This window comes from Sapajus apella, unplaced genomic scaffold (genome assembly GCF_009761245.1).
Source record: "Sapajus apella isolate SASKATOON/1434 unplaced genomic scaffold, GSC_monkey_1.0 scaffold30, whole genome shotgun sequence".
Taxonomy (NCBI): domain Eukaryota; kingdom Metazoa; phylum Chordata; class Mammalia; order Primates; family Cebidae; genus Sapajus; species Sapajus apella.
This window is the reverse complement of record NW_022436970.1, coordinates 7863428-7885123: the sequence shown is the minus strand read 5'-3', so window position 1 is coordinate 7885123 and position 21696 is coordinate 7863428. Positions and strand designations below refer to the sequence as shown.

At 40.2% G+C, this 21696-nt stretch overlaps 1 pseudogene across 1 annotated transcript; it reads left to right on the top strand.

The window, feature by feature from the left end:
* Positions 1-9058: 9058 nt before the first annotated feature.
* On the top strand, positions 9059-11969 carry LOC116561746 (annotated as a pseudogene). Its single transcript, XR_004273583.1, has one exon. The product of XR_004273583.1 is annotated as an actin, cytoplasmic 2-like (transcript).
* The last annotated feature ends 9727 nt before the right edge of the window (positions 11970-21696 follow it).

The following is a 21696-nucleotide window of genomic DNA, read 5'->3' as shown; positions in this document are numbered from 1 at the left end:
AAGGGGCTGGGGGAGGAACTTGACTGGGTGTCGTGTTTCTTTCCAACGTCTTCCAGCAGCTATGGAAACTGAGATGCTTTCTTCTGTGTGAGAGAACTTGAGTTTTTTGGGTTTTTTTTTCTTGTTTAATCTCAATCTTTCTCTGTCATCTTCATGAGTGTTTCCATGGTGTACTTAAATGCTTTTGATTTACATGTTTGTAGGTTTTCAAAAGTCCAACGTATATCCAAAAGAAAGGAATTAATTAACATGCATCAGTCTATTTAAGTGGTTTCTAGTTACCTAGCTGCCAGGCTCTTTGTATCCTAATTTCTTAGACAAAATCTACTTTTAGTTGCCCTCTGTATTCCAGAAGAAAATAGGGCATACACAAGACTGTGTATGATACAGTTTTGATATGTATGAATTTCAGCCACCATGCTTTAGTGAAATAATACCATCCCCCAACAGCATCATTCAAATTACCATGGTGTATTAGCTCTAAGTAGCTGCATAAATTACACAATTCACTGCTAGCTCTTCAGTCCACAAATCACTATGCAAATGACAGATGCACATCATAATCAGTGACCAATCATACAACTTATTTCAAAGTCTGTCAGTCACTGTGTATCTGTTACTCAGTTCATGCACAGACAGCAAAGTGTGCAGTTGTGTTGCCTTCTTGTCTCCCACATGATGTTTCATCACAATGGATAATCAAAAGAGGGAACTGACCAATAAAGATAAAATTGCAGCAAAAAAGCCCAAAAGTGATGATGCTGCAAGTGAAACTTGAATCAAATATAAATGGAGTTACAGAAGAAAGAGCTCACGGTGGAACTATTGATACAGCCACCATTGAGAGACTTTAGATAAGCAGCTAGAAAAACTAAATGAAGGTGAATTTATTGACAAAAATGAGGAAAGAGATTTTGACCCAAATGTCCATTGAATGGATGAGCAAAATGTGGTATACCCATACAATGGAATTTTATTCACCGATAAAAAGGACTGAAGTGCTGGTACATGCTACCACATGGGTGAACCTTGAAAACATTATGCTAAGTGAAAAGCCAATCACAAAAGACCACATAGATTATATGATTTTATTAACATAAAATGTCCTGGGCAAATCCATAGAGAGAGAAAGTAGATGAATGGTTGCCTGGGGCTTCGGGAGTGGGGAATGAGGAGTCATTGCTAATGGATATAGGATTCCTTTTAGGGGCGATGAAAATATTCTGAAATTAGATCATGGTGATGGTTGTACAACTCTGTGAATATACAGTTAGTCCTTCATATCAGTAGGTTCTGCATCTGTGGATTCAACCAATAGTGGACCAAAAATATTCAGAAAAAAAAATTGCATTTGTTCTGAGCATGCACAGACAACTTTTCTTGTCATTATTCCTAAGCAATACAGTATAACATCTATTCACATAGCATTTACATTGTGTTAGGCATTATAAGCAATCTAGAAATGATTTAAAGTATATGGGAGGATATGCGTAGGTTATTTGCAAAGACTATGCCATTTTATATCAAGGACTTGAGCATCTGCAGATGCTAGTATCCACAGAGGATCTTGAAACACATTCCCCACAGATCACCAAAGGATGACTAAAAACTAATGAATTGTGGACTTTGAGTTTTATGGTATGTGAATTATATCTCAATAAATCTGTTATTAATGAAATACAAGATACTACATAAATACTAGTTTTATTATTTTTTCATTTTCCTATATACTTAAAACCAATAGAGAGATTATAATATTCTTACAAGAAATTTTAAAAGTCACAGAGCAATCATCATTTTTCCCCTTGACTATTAAGAGTGTTTAATACAGTTTCGGCTGCAGTCATTTTTACAGCCCTGCACCACCATGCAATGGAGGGTTGCCTAGAACTTCTAGAACAGCTTAGCAAAAAATTCTCTAAATTCTCTAGCAAGTCAAGGCTAAAGCTTATTGGCCAGTTCCTTTAATTATAGGTGCGGCTTAACAAAAATGGCTTTTACTAGTATTGTCTGTGAGAGTATAGTGAAGATTAATGTTTTCAATTTGAATCCTTATCTATTTATTAACTAAGATTAAAACAAATCCAATCAGTGAAGCAAATATTCAAGCTTCATTATGACTTCCAAGTTATCGCTCCTTGACAGGCAGAATTATAAGATGGCCCCCAATATTCTTGTCCCATGGTGTAAAGACTGTGTATGATCCCTTCACCTTGAGTGTGGTTAGGACCAGTGAATAGAATAGGATACTCTCTCCCTTAGGCTATGTTATCTAAGATGCCATCATAGCAGGCTGGAAGGGGGATCTGCTGCCTTTAAAGAAGTGAACTGCTGTTGTGGAAGGGCCTGCATGGCCAGGGCCTGAGTGCAGCCTCAAAGACTAAGAGCTAATAGTTTAATAATAATAATAATAATAGGCCGGGTGCGGTGGCTCAAGCCTGTAATCCCAGCACTTTGGGAGGCCAAGGCGGGTGGATCACGAGGTCAAGAGATCGAGACCATCCTGGTCAACATGGTGAAACCCCGTCTCTACTAAAAGTACAAAAAATTAGCTGGGCATGGTGACGCATGCCTGTAATCCCAGCTACTCAGGAGGCTGAGGCAGGAGAATTGCCTGAACCCAGGAGGCGAAGGTTGCGGTGAGCCAAGATTGCGCCATTGCACTCCAGCCTGGGTAACATGAGTGAAACTCCGTCTCAAAAAAAAAAAAAAAAATAAATAATAATAATAATAATAATAGCTACTACTACTAATGGTAATAGCCAGCAAGAAAATGGCACTCAATCCTGTAGCCACAGGAACTAAATCTGCTAACACCTCAAATGAACTTGGAAGAGAACCTCAAGCTCCAGATAAGAATGGCACTTGGCCGACACCCTGATTTCAGCTTTGTGAGACCCCAGATAGAGAGTGTCACTTGCCATGCCCAGGCTTCTGACCTATAGAAGCTGTGAGATGATAACTGGATGTTGTTTTACATGGCTAACTCTGTGATCATTTGTTATGCAGCAATAGGAAAGTTATAGACTTGACAATCAGAGCCAATAAAAAGTTAACTTAGTTTTCTTCACAGAAATCCTGGTGGGGACACATCTCTCCAGAGAGGAGTAGCAGCGTGTTTGCCAGGAGCCCCTGTGTAAAGTCAGGGTTTCTGAATCTCGAGGTTTCCTCTCCGATAATGTACCCCACTGCATATGCATCAACACTTGGCCCTTTTCATGTCACCCAGTGCGATTGCAGCTCAGAGAAAGGGGGCAATGATGTTTCTCTGGTTACTGCCATTGCTGTGAGTCATAAACTGTCTTTTGTCTCTGACCCAGAATGGCTGTGTCTTCTGCCTGTATTTATAAAATTGTGACAAGATATCTTGTTGCCTTGCTAGCAGAATAAAATCTCAAGCCCTTTCACACACAGTTCCTGGCTTGACAGACACAGCAATTTGTGTATCTATCCATCTGTTAACGGGCATTTGGGTTGTTCTCTGTTTGGAGGTTTTTATAAGTAAAGCTGCTTAAACATCCATGCATAAGTCTTTGTATGGACATGTATTTCCTTTTCTTTTGGGTAAATACCTAGGAGTGAAATGCCTGGATCATTTAGTAGGTGTATGTCTCTTTTTCAAAAAGAAATTTCCAAACTTATATTCCAAAGTGGTCGTACCATTTTTTATTCGCCCCAGAAGAATATGAGAGTCCCAGTTCCTCCACATTCCTGTCAACCCTTCATATGTTCAGTCTTTAAAAATTTTAACCATTCTAATGGGTAGGTAGGGGTATGTCATTATAGTTTTAATTTGTATTTTCCTAATTACTAACCTGCTAATATGTGAACTTCTATGTATCTTCTTTGATGAAGAGTCTATTCAAATCTTTAGCCCATTTTAAAAAATAGCTGTTTTAAAGTCTTTATCTGCTAATCCCATCATCTCTGTCATTTCAAGGTCTTTCTGTTGACTGCTTTTCTCCTGGTTCCAGATCATATCTTGCTGCTTCTTCACATGTCTAGAGATTATGTATTGTATGCTATAGATTACAAATGCTACAGAGTTGAATGTTTGCATTTGTTATGTTCTCTTCTAGAGTGTTGGATTTTGTTCTGCCTGGCAATTGGTTTCCTTACAGATCATCTTGATATTAAAGCCTTATTAGGTTAGATCTAGAGCAGCCTTTCTTGGATGTCTTCACTCTGGCTGATCAGTACTTGAGCATTTCCAGGCCTATCCAGGCTCCAGTAGTTCAACTCTCAGCTCCCTAGTGTTCCTTTATCAGTCGCACCGAGTCTTGCTTACCCTACTAAGGAGTAGCTTGGTATTTAGCCACAGCCTCCAGGACATCCCTATGCAGATATCTGGAACTCCTCCTCTGCAAGTGCTCTCTCGATGGGACCACGCTCTGCACATTCTGTCTCTGTAATCCAGAGTCTCAATTTCTATCTCCTCAGTTCATCAGCAACATTGTGTTATGTTGGGCTTCCTCCCTGTGCCACAGTCTGGAAAGTGCCTAAAGTCAGAAAGGGTTATCAAGGGACTCTCAGGGACCACAGTCTTGTGCCTCCTTTTGCTCCATGTCTGAAAACTGTAATTTCATATATTTTGTCCAGTGTTATTGTTGTTTACTGCGGGAGAGCTAGGCCAGTACCGGTTAATCTATTGTGGCCAGAAGCAGAATCCTAAGTCTGCTATATTGGGAAATTTCATTTAGGAAGGTGGTCAGGGAGGGCCTCCCTGAGGAACAGATAATGATTGAAATGAAAAGACATGGAGAAGTGGCTCACCTGGCCTCCTGAGTGTCTACCTTTTACCTCCTGACTAGTTCCTCTGAGATTTTTAGGTAAAAGAGGTTATTAGGGCGGATTTAAAGGTTTTGTCTTATTTCTGGTTTTCAGCTAAGTAGCAAAACTAAAATGTGTCTAGAGCTAGTTCCAGGTAATTTTCCCTAACTCTTTACAAATTAATCATAGATTCAGGAAGTGAATCTTTTAAAGCTATTTGTTTTGTTAGTCTAAGAAGCAAAAATGTTAATGTGACTAATGAACTATCTTGAAGAAACATTAAAGTTTGAAAATAATGTTTATCTCTGGTAAACAGTGGATCTTAGCCCCTCCAAAATACTAAAGGCATCAGTTATGAAGGCTACAAGTTTGTGTCAAAGAAGTGGAATGAAGGGATGTGGGAGCCTGCGTTTAAATTTTTGCTTTGCTCTTTTTTTGTTTGTTTGGAGTGCAGTGTTGCAATCATAACTCACGGCAGCCTGAAACTCTTAGGCTTGAGGGATCCTCCCGTCTCAGCCTCCTGAATATCTGGGACTATAGGCATGTTCCACCACGCCTGGCTAAATTTTTTATTTTTTAGTAGAGCCTGAGTCTCACTATGTTGGTTTCAAACTTCTGGCCCCAAATGATCCCTCAGCCCTGGCCTCCCAAAGCACTGGGATTACAGGTGTGAGCCACTGTGCCCAGCCTCCTGTGCTTTGTCTAACTGACAACCTTGGGCAGGTCCTTTGATACCTCTGGGCTGTGTGTGTCTGTGTGTGTGTGTGTGTGTGTGTCTGTTTCTTCTGTAGATGAGAAAGTGAGGTTAGCTCCTTTCTGGCTTCAAGGCAGCAAGTAGAGGGCTTTTGTTACATGCATGTGGTTTCAGAATCAGACTTGCACTTGAACCTTGGGCTTGCCATCCACAGTCTGGGAGGCCTTGGAAAAAGAACTGCTTTCTCTGGAGCCCCAGGTTTCTCTTTAAAACTGGAATACCTAATGTTAAGGTTAATGTGAGGATAAGTGATGTAACAAACCATGTGCTCAGCTCAGAGCCCAACACAAGGTAAAGGTATGTAACAAACAGGCCACCAAAAAAAAAAAGTGAACCTGCCAAAGTAATGGGTGGTAAGTCAGCATGGCATGCCTATCTGTACTGCATCTGATGCTTCTGCGAGTCCTGGCTGCTAAACATGTGTTACCCTAGTGAATGTAAATCTTAATAGGAAAAGAATAATTTTAAGCACTTAGAAAATGAAGGAGGCAATGATTTTTACATGTGTACAGATCAAACGGAATTGTTCCTCTGAATGTGCATGAGCCGTCGCCTCAGGGCTGGTGAAGGCAGCCAACAGCTGTTTCTATTTAACTCTAAAACTTGATCTCACCCATTCCCAGCCTCCCAGCTCTACCAGACCAGCTGGAGGTCCTCACAGACTCTTTTGTGAAGCTTCACTTCCCAGAAGAGGCCGGAGCCAGCCCTGCTTTCCCTGTATGTTTGTTATGTTTCCTCTGGTTTTTGATTTGACCTTCTATGCCTGTTAGTTCCCACGCAGTTCTGAATTGGTTCTTTGAGCTTTTAGCTATTGCCAAAGCCTCTGACTGCTTTTCTGTCAAGGTGGGAAGGAATGAATTTGGGAAGAAGGGAAAAACAGAGTAAGCTTTTGTGGTGCACACTGTTGGCTGCCAACTGAAATCCATTGTCCCTGTCTCTTTTGCTAGTGGAACCTCAGTTTTGTTCAGGATGGTAATATGCCCAATAAAATGTTGACTTCAACCCTCAAAGCTAGGTGTGGCCAAGTGGAGTAGTCTGGCCCATAAGATGTAAGAGAAAGTTGCCGAGTAGGGCTGCTGGGAAAGCTCTTTATAAAGGAGCTATCTCAAAGGGTCATTTTTTGTTGTTGTTGTTTGTTTATTGTTTGTTTTTTGCACTTCACCAGGCACTTAACTGTAGCTGACTGCAGAAGCACTGCCTGGGAGTGTAGGAGACATCTTACAAACATGGAGCTGAAGGCCATGGTCTCAGATGAAAGAGAACAGAGCTCAAAACAGGGTGGGTTTCCCCTGGCACCAGGGAGCTGCTGAACCAACTTTGGATGACCTAACTCTGGACTGCTTTTTGACAAGAAAGAAAATGGAACTCCTGTTTTATTTAAGGTAAGGTTTAGTTGATTCTTCTGTTATTTGCAGTAGAATGCAAACCTAAGTGATAGTACTTTTTGTATGAAATTGAGATAAATATTTGTCTGTGTTCATGGGGGAAGTAATATGCTCACCAGCATAGAAGATAATTAAGCAAAGGTTAGATGGTCATCACTCAGGTGTGTTTAAAGGGATTCTTGCATTAAGTGGAAAGTTGAACTTGGCAGAAAAGCAGAATGTTTATTAAAGAAAAATAATTTGGGATGAAAATGGCTTATGGCACCTCAAAGTTAAATTTCAATTACTGTAAAATAAAATTTCTTTATTATTTTAGCATGCATGGAAGCTACAATTCTATGTGTGTAACATATTTTTTCCCACTTTTTTTTTTCAAATTTATGAGGATTAAGAAAACATTTAAAAAATTTGCAGGCATTTAGGAAACACAGCAGAATTTTCATTCAGTGAATCAAGTTCACCTTAGATAAAAAGTTGATTTTAAAAATCCTGTCATTTATGACAACCTGGATGAACCTGGAGGACACTACACTAAGTGAAAAAGCCGTGCACAGAAAGACAAATTCTGTATGATCTCACTCATGTGTGAAATCTTAAATGTGGAACTTATAGAAGCAGAGGGTAGACTGGTGGTTACCAGGGTTCAGGCGTGAGGAGAGGAGACTGGGCAGATGTTGGTCAAAGTATATAAAACTTCAGTGAGGAGGAATATGTTCAGCAGATCTATTGTACAACATGGTGATTATAGTTAATAACAATGTATTATGTACTTAAAAATTGCTAAGAATAGATTTTAAATGTTTTCAACACACACACACATACATAAAGCAATAAGTATGTGAGGTAATGGATATGTTAATTAGCTTGATTTAGTTATTTCACAATGTATACATACTGTAAAACATCATGTTGTATACTATAAATATATACAATTTTTATTTGTCAATTAAAGAACTAAAAATCTAAAAAGTCAAACAAACTTTCTCAAATAAAAAAGACTGTTTCATGTAGAGCCTTCTGGGACCCCTAATTAAGCATGGTAGCTTGAACTCATGCTTATCTTGGCTCCTTCTTAAAACCTCATTAAAATTAAAGATATGAAAAAGGATAGATAAGACCACAGAAACAAAGAGAATGTAAGAGAAAAGAAAAGCTGACAAGAACATGTAAGAAATTTATAGAAGATAGAGAATGGATGGGAGAATAGTAAAAAGGTTAGTAGGGAAGAAAAAGGTAAAAATGAGTGCCTACAACCCACAACCAACATCTTATTTAATAGTGAAATATTAAAATCGAGAAAAAGGAAAAAGATAGTGAAATATTGTAAGCTTTCTGCCTGTGATTGGAAATGACAAGAATTCCTGCTATTGTTAGCTCCACCTATACTCAACATTGTATTGAATGTACAATAAAATGTAAAATAACACCATTTACAAAAGCAACTCAAAACATCAATGTCTATGGCAAATCTAGTAAAAAATTTTAGAGACTGCCATACAAAAAAGCTATATAATGTCATTAAAAGAAATTAAAGAATATCTTTTAAAAATGGAAGGATTCACCGTGTTCATAGATTGGGAGCGCTAATATTGTAAGATACAATATTGTAAAATTGTAATTCTTTCCAAATTAATTTGTTGGTTCAATGCAATTCTAATCAAAATCCTGATAGATAATTTTGTGGAAATTGGTAAACTGATTCTAAACTTTATGTGAAAATGCAAAGACTCAACAATAGTGAGGACAACCTGAAGGTGAACAAAGCTTGTAAAACGTATTCTTAAATCACAATTATTGTGATGGTTTTGTTGTTGTTTTGAGATGTAGTCTTGCTCTGCCACCTAGGCTGGAGTGCAATGACATGATCTTGGCTCACTGAAACCTCCACCTCCTGGGTTCAAGTGATTTTTCCCGCCTCAGCTTCCTAACTGGGATTACAGGCGTATACCACCACTCCCAACTAATTTTTGTATTTTTAGCAGAGATGGTGTTTAACCATGCTGGCCAGGCTGGTCTCGAACTCCTGATCTCAAGTGATCTGCCTGCCTTGGCCTCCCAAAGTGCTGGGATTACAGGCAGAAGCCAACATGCCCAGCCTGTGATGGTTTACCTTGTACCAACATCACAATTTACTTGGAATTTAGTTTTTAATATGGTATGAGGTAGGGATCCAGATACATATTTCAGCCAAGACTGCATCTGCCCCACAAGCACAGAGCCACACCCTTGTTGCTCCACTGCCCATCCATACCCACCACCAGCTCACCATGGATGATCATATTGTCTCACTCATTGTCAGCAACAGCTCTGGCATGTGCAAGGCTGGGTATGATGCTCCCCAGACCGTCTTCCTCTCCATTATGGGATGCCCTAGGCACCAAGGCGTGATGGTGGGAATAAGTCAGAAGGACTCCTATGTGTGTGATGAGGCCCAGAGCAAGAGAGGCATCCTGGCCCTGAAGTACCTACCCCATCGAGCATGGCATTGTCACCAACTGGGACGACATGGAGAATATATGGCACCACACTTTCTATAACAAGCTGCGTGTGGCTCCTGAGGAGCATCCTGTGCTGCTGATTGAGGCCCCCCTGAACCCCAAGGCCAACCATGAGAAGGTGACCCAGATCATGTTTGAGACCTTCAATATGCCAACCATGTATGTGGCCATCCAGGCCATGCTGTCCCTGTATGCCTCTGGCTATACCACTGGCATTGTGATGGACTCTGGTGATGGGGTCACCCACACTGTGCCCATCTACGAGGGGTTTGCCCTCCCCCACACCATCCTGCGTCTAGACCTGGCTGGCCAGGACCTGACTGACTACCTTGTGAAGATCCTCACAGCTTCACCACCACAGCTGAGTTGGAAATCATGTGTGACATCAAGGAGAAGCTGTGCTACATTGCCCTGGACTTCAGGAAGGAGATGGCCATGGCGGTTTCCAGCTCCTCCCTTGAGAAGAGCTATGAGCTGCCCGACGGCCAGGTCATCACCATCAGCAATGAGCAGTTCTGCTGCCCCGAGGCACTCTTCTAGCCTTCCTTCCTGGGTATGGAATCTTGTGGCATCTATGAAACTACCTTCAACTCCATCATAAAGTGTGACATGGACATCTGTAAAGACCTGTACGCCAACACAGTACTGTCTGGTGGCACCACCATGTACTCTGGCATTACCGACAGAATGCAGAAGGAGATCACCACCCCTGTGCCCAGCACAATGAAGATCAAGATCATTGCCCCTCCCAAGCACAAGTACTCCGTGTGGATCGGCGGCTCCATCCTGGCCTCAGTGTCCACCTTCCAGCAGATATGGATCAGCAAGCAGGAGTACGACGAGTCCAGTCCCTCCATTGTCCACCGCAAATGCCTCTAGGCAGATGTGACTTGCGTTACACCCTTTCCTGACAAAAGCTAACTTGCATAGAAAACAAGATGAGATTGGCATGGATTTATTTGTTTTTTTGTTTTATTTTGTTTTTTGGCTTGACTCAGGATTTAAAAACCGTTTGAAGGTGACAGCAGTCGGTGGGAGCAAGCATCCCCCAGAGTTCTATAGTGTGGCTGAGGACTTGATTGTACATTGTTCTTTTGTTTTATTTTGAAAGATTTTAGCCTCTGTGGCTACCCCTTTTTTGTCCCTCAACTTGAGACATATGAAGGCTTTTGGTTTCCCTGGGCGTGGGTGGAGGCCGCCAGGGCTTACATGTACACTGACTTCAGACCAGTTGAATAAAAGTGCACACCTTTAAAAAGAAAAGATGCGTGTTTCTACAGGATAATCTAGGCACAAAATATACCAGTCGTATAGGAAAATATTGATGTGTGCTCTTACCTTAAAATAAAATACTTCGTTCACCAAAAGACCCATTAAGATAGTCAAAAAGTGAGCTGAAGTGTAAGATATTCACAATACATATAATTAGCAAAGGGCTTCTATCAAGAATATACAAATAATTCTGTCAAATCCATAAGAAAAAGACTACAATCTAACGAGAGACTCACTGATATTAAATAACTTTTTCAAATATACAACAACATAACAATAATTAAAAATAGAATAAGGTCATCTGAGTTCAAATCCTAGCTCTGCCTTTTACTAGCCTTGTTGTCTGCTATAAATTTCTTAACTTCTCTGTTGCTTTTTCCCCACTAGTGATAGTACTTATATCTTAGGGATATTGCAAAGATGAAGTGAGCTAATATAAGCAAAGCTCCAAGAATAATGCCTAGCCCTTTATGTTGACTAAATACATTTGAATTTTTACTATTAAGAATTGGGAGAACAAACCTTTGTTTTCATCCAAAACTCATGCTTTTGATCATTACACTATATGGCCTTTGGGAAATTTTTGCTGTTTGGTTCCCAGTTCACTAAAACCCTGAATAATTTGCTGTTCAGCCTCAACTCTTATCAACCTTTATATAAGCTGTATTATAGGATCGGTGCTTTATTATAAATCCACTCACTCATTTTTAAAGAAGCCTTGCAGTAACACAAAGATGATAATGATGCTAATAACCTTTATTTACTACTTACTGCATGCCACACACGAATCTACACACTTTATATGCCATTTCTCCTTTAACTGCCACATCAACTCTTTAAAGGAGGTATGTTATTATCCTCATGTTAAATAAAAGGAAACTGAGGTACAGAAGATTTAAGAAACTTGACCGAGATCATAGAGTTGCTAAGTGGCAGAGAGTAGATGAGTGCTCAGCTTTGTTGCTCTCAGAATCTGCTGTAATTTTTCTGTAGGAGTAGTCAGGTAATAGTTCATTGATTTTTTTGTTAGATATAAGAATTTATATTCTTATATAAACAGTGAAGCATAACACTGTTCTTTAGGATTCTCAGGGACACAGTGTAACTCACAAAAATAATTGAAATTATTTATAATAGTAAACAGTTTGTATTATGTGTATATAAATTAACCTCAGTAATATATTCCACATAGGCAGAAATGCACAGGCAGACAATACACTAAAATAATAACAGCAATTATTTCTGTTTAGTGAGATTAAAGGTAGCTTCATTTTCTTTTGTAAACTTTTTTATGTTTTTCCATTTTTCTATAATAATTTTACTATAAGAATGGTACTGTTACAAGAAAAAAAATTCAGAGAAAAATTATATATTGTCACAATTTCCAAATGTGAATTGAAAACTGTACTTTAGGTAGACAGCAACAGACAGATGTTTTTAGTCCTGCTGGGTCTTTGTGACCCATCCAGTGGCTCATTGTACCTCAAAAACAAATTTTTGGGTGAAAATTCTGTTTCTGGATGTTAGGGTCATCTCCGTACTTAACCTCAGACTCACATTAGGATTGACTTCATAGATTGGGTACTCCATCTTCTGGAGTGTGAAGCAGCAAAGCCACTTCTTCTTGCTGCCCTTTGGGGTAGCCAAATGCCCACAGGGAGAGAGCCATGCAAGGAAAGGGGAAAGCACTTTGGTTGGGCAGCAAACAAGAATGTCATAGAGATAGGTACTTGGAAATAAATGTCATCGTTCAGTCTGCGGGCAGAAGACTTCCCCATGAGTTTGAGATTTATGAATGATGACTAGAGACATTGGGGAGTAGGGATGAGTAATCAGTTCCTTGCAAGAAGGTGAGCTCTAGAGAAATGTTCTGAGATGGAGGAGGGATGCTGGGAGCTTGGTTTCTGAGGTAAGCAGAGGAATTTGGATGTACTCAAGGGAAGCACAGTTATCCCAGGGTTCTCCATAAGGACCTGGAAATGTTTGGTAAGGTCCTATCCCAAAGAAATTAAGTCAGAGTCTGACAGAGAATGGGCAAAGAGACCATCTTGGCTGCAGCATTTCAAACTAACACAGCTATAACTGCTATGGATGCCAGTAGGAGGTGCCGTAAAGAAGAAAGTTGCAGTAAGATCATGATGTGAGCTGTGGTTATGGATAGAGCAGGGAATCTTGATTCCCCGAGATTTTCCCTTCCCCTGACAGTGTGATTTGGAATATGCTGGCAGTGAGATGATCTTGGTGCAAAAAAACCCAAAACTAACAAAGAAAAAAATCTCAAACTGAGGTCATATCCATCCATGCACCAACTCAACCTTCCCATCCTTAGCACTTGATACTCCCACCATCCAAAGCAAAGCTCGTCATTCTTCCTTCACTGCTTCCTCTCTCAGCTCTGGTTGTTTGAGATTTGGCTTATCCTTCTTAGAATCTGTCTAGATGTTTGTTTTAATCACATATTTTGTTTCTTTGGAAGAATCCTGGCTTCAAAAAAGTACAGGAAGAGACATGAGGCAGAGTTGAAAAATATGACAGGAAAACAGTCAGAATTTGACAAAAGCTAGGACTTGGTGAGAGACGGGTGAGTCTAAATGACCTAGAGGTTTGTCTGTTAGAAGGTGGATAGAACCAGGGCCCTTGGTAGCTCCCTCCTGTCATAAATTGCTTTGTTCTCAGCACGTTCTGATCTTAGTTAGGAGCACACAGAGTTCATCCATAGTTACAGGAAAGGGGAGCCAGTCTATGGGCACAAATACCAGTAGATGACCACCAGGATTTTGGCTTTCTGTAGAGAAAAGCTCAGCACCAGATGGATGAATTCGTTCCATGAAATTCTGAACATTTCTCAGTATTTGTAGGTGGTAATATTATTTATAGGTGGTAATATTTTAAGTAAATGACAAAACTAAAGTTTATACAGCTTGAGGGCATTCATTTCCAAAAGGGATAATGTAAAGGACACAAGTTGCCTGGTACCAGGCCTTGGTGTCCTGCCATGTTGTTCTATTTGCATTGATTGACCAAACTCTGTTCACAAAGTATCCCATAAGATCTGCTTTGGCTCAAACTAACTGAGAAACCACTGTCTTTTTGATAGTTGTGCAAGATGGGAGGGACATGAATACTATAGAAATGAACTTCCTCAGTAATTGGCCACAAGATATTAAATTTGTGATTCAACAATTACAATAGCCATATTGATGAGCCTGGTTTCTTCTCTGCATCAATAGCGTGTTCTCCACCCTCTTTCAGCCATGCACTCCTGTGGCCAAACCTTAGACTTCGTTGTCACCATTAACTCTGCCCTCTTCACCATCTCAAGTGAACGACTCACGAGTCACCTTCCAGCACACCCTCCCTGGAAGCCTCATAATCTCGCAGCTTGTCAGATCTCTTGGGCTTGCTGCCTTTTTACTGTCCCTTGTCTACTTCATGTTTTCACACCCCCCATTATCCAGCTTAGAGTCCATGACCCAGAACTGCAAGCACTCTCATCTCCTTTGCCTCTGTCTGCTAGAAAAACCTGCCTAGAAAAACTTCAACTTTGGCTAGCCCCTTCTCCACGAATTCACTACTACAACCCATGGCCGATTATGACTCAAGAACAACACTCAGCCACGCTGGTTGGCCGCACTCCGCATTCATAACTCACAGCTTCACGTGGGCCCAAGAGCTGCATGGAAATCCTGCCACATTTCCCTGGTCAATTCACTACCTGGCTCTCCTAGACACATGTTTTCTCTTTCCTCAAACCTCTTATACCTCCTTCTCTACACTCTCAGGTGAAGACATTATTTAACTTTCTTCTGCTCTCACTCCCAAATCTATCACCTACTCACCTCCATCTGGCTTTTTTCCTGTTGTTGGTGATGAACTTTCAATGTTCCTATCTCAGGTCAACCCTTCCACTTGTCTGGTAGGTTCTGTCTGCTCTCACTTAAGCAGGTGTAAATATCTAGTCACTCTCCCCTCTGTATCCCTTTCTATAGGATCATTCCCTTCAGCATACAGATATGTTACTTTCCCCATCTTCCGATAAACCTTTAACTCCACATTCCTGTCTAGCAATCAGTTTATTAATTTGACATTCATTTCAGCAAAACTCCATGAAAAAGTGTGCTATACAGTTGGCCTCTGTACCCAAGGTTTCTGCATTTGCAGATTCAACCGACTGAGAATCAGAAATATTTTAACAGAAAACAACAACAACAACAAAAACCAGATTGAGTGTAGTGGCTCACACCTGTAATCCCAACACTTTGGGAGGCCAAGATGGGAGGACCACTTGAGTGCAGAAGTTTGAGGCTGCAGTAAGCTATGATTGTGCCACTGCTTTCTAGCTTGGGTGAAAGAACAAGACTCTGACTCTAAAAATTTTTTTTAATAAAACAACAAACAGCATGAATAAAAAAATATCATATAACAAGTATTTTCTAGCATTCACATTGTATTAGGTATTATAAATACTCTAGAGATAATTTAAAGTATATTATAGATATATGTAGGTTGTTTATAGATACCAAACCATTTTATATCAGGACTTGAGTAGCTACAGATTTTGACATCTGAAGAAGGTCCTAGAACCAACCCCCCATGGATACTGAGGGACATCTCTACTTCTCTCCAATCTCTCTCCTCCTACAATTTTATATGAAGTCACTTTGATTAGGCTTTTGTTCTTAATACCTCACCTTTACTACTTTTGTGAAGATCTTTAATAATCTCCAAATAGCCAGATCCAAAGGCCTTCACCTTCCTGATCCATCAACAGAGGCAAAGGAGTTGAGACTGCTTATGATTCTGGATCACGGACTCTAAGCTGGACAGTGGGGAATGTGAAGACATGAAGTAGGTAAGAGACGATGCAAAGGTAGTAAGACCAACAGATCTGATGAGTCACAGGAGCTTAAAACACATCATCACTCTCTTTTTCAAGCACACTCTCTTCCTATCTTCCAGAACACCACAATCTCTTTTTATTTCTTCCTCACAACAGAGATGGATTTATCTTGAAGCTAAAAAAGCTTAAGTATCTTGATTTCCAGTAAAAAAAAAAAAAATGCTTAAGTATCAGGGCACCTCACTGTTATGGGCGCCTTCTAAGGCCCATCTAGGAATATATTTACATGCTCATAGTGTTTTGTAGTATTTGCAAAATAAGATATCTTAACATAATTGGTCAAACTTCCCCTCATATGCAGATGGAGTGGAGCTTCCACTCCAATCCCCTCTGATCTCTCATTACTGTTTTGTGCACCTGCTCCAGACATACGCAGAGCTGCTAGTGCCTGGACAGTGCCCACCTCTGCAGAAACTCTTGAGTAATAACTGAAAAGTGTAGGTGTGTGAAAACCTAGATCCCTTTCCTTGAGTCAGTGCAGTTCTGAAGTGTAACCTACACAACCGAGTTTCCCTGTGGATCAGGAAGAAACTGCCCTCTGGGATTTTGCCTGAGATCATGCTCCTGCTGGGCATCCTCTCCTGCCTGTTCTGCTTCCTGCACCACCTTCCTGGTCTCCTGAGGTGCTACATGGTCACCTTCACAGTGATCCTTGTCTCTGGGTCTATTTTGGGATGTCAACCTAAGGCCACATTGATCATCAACATCCACTAACATCAAACAGAGACACAGCCAGACAGTAAGTGCACCCAACTTTGCCAAAAATGTCAAACCAGAATCTTACCAAGCTTCTAAATCCAATGACCAATTTAGAGGAAATTCAGTGGGCAGAGAACACAAAAAACACATGACACATAAGGATTTGATTAGAAAAATATGGACTGTGGGAAACTACAGAAAAAACAACCTGATTCCTTAAACAAATTAATTACAAAAGAGATAAGAAATCTATGGATTTTTTTAAAAACTGGGGACATATCAATTAATCACAACTTTAAATTCTGATTCAAACTAACTATAAAAATAAAAGTATGGCATTTCATGAGATTGTTAGAAATTTGGATATTATTATTATTATAGGATGTTATTATTAACGTTTGCTGAAGTATATTTAGGGCATCATTATTTTTAAGGAATTCTTGTATTTTAGAAATACATACTAAAATACTGATAGATAAAAATACTGTAATATCTAGAAATTACTGTAAAGCTGCAGAGGAAGGGAGAAAGTGGGTGGAATACAGTGGAAACAAGACTGCCATGAATCTACCATTGTTGAAACTGTTGAAAGGGTTCCTGGGAATGTACTAACTATTCTGTCTACTTTTGTATAATTCGAAAGTTTCCATATTAGAAACTTAAAAATTTTCCCTTGTGTGAGATGGTATTGGAATATTGGAGTGACTATAAGTATTTTGGAGATTGAATTAATGGTACGTTGAGTTGGAGATGTGTTTAGTTTGGGTTTAGTGGGATGTATTTATGTGGTTTGTAGTTTCTCCTGTGGGTGGCTGAGTTCTTTCTATGCCTCTGGAGTAGGAGTGCTTGGAGGAGTTCTCCTACTTCCCAGGGTACTGGCTAAACTGGAATTGAGGCAACGGTGGTAGGGCAGAAATGAAAACCTACTATCAATGTGAGGTACAGTGTGCAGCACTGGAAGTGTGTGAGAGTGAAAGATAAACAAGGTTTGAAAAGTAGTTGTGGACAATTTTTCTTAGCATCCAATGTGTACAATTATAAGTTCTTTTTGTAAAATTCAATTCTTTATCAGAGTAGAAGTTCCCTCTTAGGAATAAAAAGGAATACAATTAAATAAGTACTATATACTTCTGTCTGATTTTTAAAATTGTGATGAAATATACAGAACATAAAATCTACCGTCTCAACCATTTTTAGATATGTAGTTCAGTGGTATTAAATATAGTCAGGGGCCAGGTGCAGTGACTCATGCCTGTAATCCCAGCAATTTGGAAGGCTGAGGTGGCAGGATCACTTGAGTCCAGGAGTTCAAGACTAGCCTGGGCGGGCAACATAGTGAGACTCTCGTCTCTACAAAAGCATTTAAAAAATCATTTAAAAGGAATAAAAAATAAATAAGTAAATTCATAATGTTATGCAACCATCACCACCATAACCTCTTTATCTTAACTCCATAGCTCTTTCATCTTGTAAAATGGAAATTCCATACCCATTAAACAATAACTCCCTATTCTCCCTTCCCCCAAATCCCTGGCAACCACCATTCTACTTTTTGTCTCTATGATTTTGATGGCTCTAAGAACCTCACATAAGTCACTCAGTTTTTGTTTTTCTGTGACTGGCTTATTTTCACTTAGCATAATGTCTCCAAGTTTTATCCATATAGCATATGTCAGAATTTCCTTTCTTTTAAAGGCTGAATAATATTCCATTGTATACATATGCCACATTTTGCTTATCTTGCTTCTACATTTTAGCTGTTGTAAAGAATATGGGTGTGCAAATATCTCCTGAGATCATGCTTTCAGTTCCTTGGGGTATATACTCTGAAGTGGAATTGCTGGATCATATAGTAATTCTATTTTTAATTTTTTGAGGAACTGCCATACTGTTTTTCACATTGGCTATACCATTTTACATTTCCACCAACAAAGCACAAGAGTTTCAATTTCTTACACCTTGCCAACACTTGTTATGAGTTTTTAAAAAAATAATAGCCACCCTAATGGGGATGAGTGGTGTCTCATTGTGGTTTGATTTGCATTTCCCTAATGATTAGTAATGTTGAGCATCTTCTCATGTGCACATGAGTTATTCATATATCTTCTTTAGAGACATGTCTTAATATAGTTTGGCTGTGTCCCCACCCAAATCTCAACTTGAATTGTATCTCCCAGAATTCCCTCATGTTGTGGGAGGGACCCAGGGGAAGGTAATTGAATCATGGGGGCCTGTCTTTTCTGTGCTATTCTTGTGATAGTAAATAAGTCTTATGAGATCTGATGGTTTTATCAGGAGTTTTCACTTTGACGTTTTCCTCATTTTCTCTGCCACCACCATGTAAAAAGAGCCCTTTGCCTCCCGCCCAATCCATGTGGAACTGTAAGTCCAATTACACCTCTTTTTCTTCCCAATTTTGGGTATGTCTTTATCAGCAGCATGAAAACAAACTAATACTGTAGATTGGTACCAGTAGAGCTTGATATTGCTGAAAAGATACCAAAAATGTGGAAGCAGCTTTGGAACTGGGTAACAAGCAGAGATTGAAACAGTTTGGAGGGCTCAGAAGAAGTCAGGAAAATGTGGGAAAGTGTGGAACCTCGTAGAGACTTGTTGAATGGCTTTGATCAAAATGGTGATAGTGATGTGGACAATAAGATCCAGGCTAAAGTGGTCTCAGATGGAGATGAGGAACTTTTTGGGAACTGGAGCAAAAGTGACTCTTGTGATGCTTTAGCAAACAGACTGGCAGCATTTTGCTCCTGCCCTAGAGATTTGTAGAACTCTGAACTTGAGAGAGATGATTTAGGGTATCTGACAGACGAAATTTCTAAGCAGTAAAGCATTCGAGATGTGACTTGGGTGCTGTTAAAGGCATTCTGTTTTATAAGGGAAGAAGAGTATAAAAGTTTGGGACATTTGCAGCATCGCTATGCGATAGAAAAGAAAAACCCATTTTCTGGGGAGAAACTCAAGCCAGTTGCAGAAATTTGCAAAAGTAGCGAGGAGCCTAATGTTAATCCCCAAGACCATTGGGAAAATGTCTCCAGGTCATGTCAGAGACCTTCAATGGCAACCCCTTCCATCATAGGCCTGGAGGCCCAGGAGGAAAAAATGGTTTCATGGGCCAGGCCCAGGTTCCCTGTGCTGTGTGCAACTTAGGGACTTGGTGTCCTGTGTTTCAGCCACTCCAGCTGTGGCTGAAAGGGCCCAACATACTGTTTGGGCTGTGGCTTCAGAAGCCCAAAGCCTTGGCAGTTTACACATTGTGTTGAGCCTGCAGGTGCACAGAAATCAAGAATTGAGGTTTGGGAACCTCTGCCTAGATTTCAGAAGGTGTATGGACATGCCTGGATGCCCAGGCAATAGTTTGCTGCAAGGGTGGGGCCCTCATGGAGAACCTCTTTCAGGGCACTGAAGAAGCGAAATGTGGGGATGAAGCACCCATGCAAAGTCCCTACTGGGTCACTGCCTAGTAGAGCTGTGGGAAGAGGGCCACTATCCTTCAGACCCCAAAATTGTAGATCCACCAACAGCTTACACTATGCACCTGGAAAAACAACAGACACCCAATGCCAGCCCATGAAAGCAGCTGGGAGGGAAGCTGTACCCTGCAAAGCCACAGGGGGAGAGCTGCCCAAGACCATGGGAACTTACCTTTTGCATCATCAGCACAACCTGTATGTGAGAACTGGAGTCAAAGGAGATCATTTTGGAGCTTTAAAATTTGACTGCCCTGCTGGATTTTAGACATGCATGGGCCCTGTAACCCATTTGTTTTGGACAATCTCTCCCATTTGGAATGGCTGTATTTACTCAATACCTGTACCTCTATTGTATCTAGGAAGTAACTAGCTTGCTTTTGATTTTACAGGCTCATAGGTGGAAAGGACTTGCTTGTCTCCAGATGAGACTTCGGACAATGAATTTTTGGGTTAATGCTAAAATGAGTTAAAACTTTGGGGGACTGTTAGGAAGGCATGACTGGTTTTGCAATGTGAGGACAGGAGATTTGGAGGGGCCAGGGGAGGAACGATATGGTTTAGCTGTGTCCCCACCCAAAGCTCAACTTGAACTGTATCTCCTGGAATTCCCCCATGTTGTGGTACAGACCCAACGGAAGACAATTGAATCATGCAGGCTGGTCTTTCCTGTACTGTTCTCACCATAGAGAATAAGTCTCAAAATCTGATGGGTTTATCAGGGGTTTCAGGTTTTGCTTCTTCCTCATTTTCTCTTGCCATTGTACCTTTTGCCTCCCACCGTGATTCTGAGGCCTCCCCAGCCATGTGGAACTGTAAGTCCAATTAAACCTCTTTTTCTTCCCAGTCTCAGGTATGTCTTTTTCAGCAGCATGAAACAGACTAATACATGTCAATTTAAGTCCTTTGCTTATTTTTGAATCAGGTTGTTTTAATTAGGATTGTTTAAATTCTGTCAGGGTCTATAGACAACAAGGAAGTTTGTGTGTGAAGACACTGATTTTATGCATTCAAGCTAAGAATAATTTAAAAACTGTGATCAATCATGCTAGAAGGTGAAGTGATTATTTTTCCACTTACCCTATAGAAAATAACAGTAAAAAATCAACTGTAATATAAAGAGTTATTTAAAAAGTATGCAGCCCAAATATGTAAAGATACTAATATAGGCATGTATCAGGCAGTTAAATAATTAAAAATATTATAGAATTTGTGTACGTTACCTTAAATAGCTATTTTTAAAGCGGGGAGGAGTTTTGCAGACATGATTAAAATAAGGATCTTGATGTGAGGAGATTGTCCTGGATTATCCAGGTGGGACCTATAAAACCTTCTCATTATCTATTCTATTTTTCAGCTTTTAAACACTGCAATTTGATGTGATTTTTTCCCATTCTAAATGTATATTCATATTTGTATTTAATTCTAATTTTGTATACTTTTTCTTTAAGATGGATGACAAAATTGTATAAGCTTCAGGCTCTTCTGCCCACTGGTCATTCCTGCTTAGTTTCCTTCCTTGATTCTTCCTTTTCTCTCTCATTTCCAAACTTTGGGGTGTCCTGGGATTCAGTTCTTGGACTTGTCACCATCTAGATTCGCTCCCTGGGTACAGGTAGTCAGGGTTTAGTCAGAGAAGGAGAATCAGGATGAGTATTACTGAATGGGACTTGTTATTGGAATAAGACCTCATACAATTGTGTAAGAAGGTAGGGAAGGAAAAGCCTGAAACGGGGAGTTGAAGAGATCAGAGAAAAGTCACTGCCAGCCCTCCTGAAGCACTGGGGTGGGTGGACAAGCTTGCACTTCCAAAGGCACATCCAGCTGCAAAAGTGGGACTGGGAAGGAGAGACATGGACATCTAGGGAAGGCTGTTGCCGCCAAGCTGGCTGGTGGGCCTGCGGCTGCTGTTGTTGCAGGAGGAGCTAGATGCAGT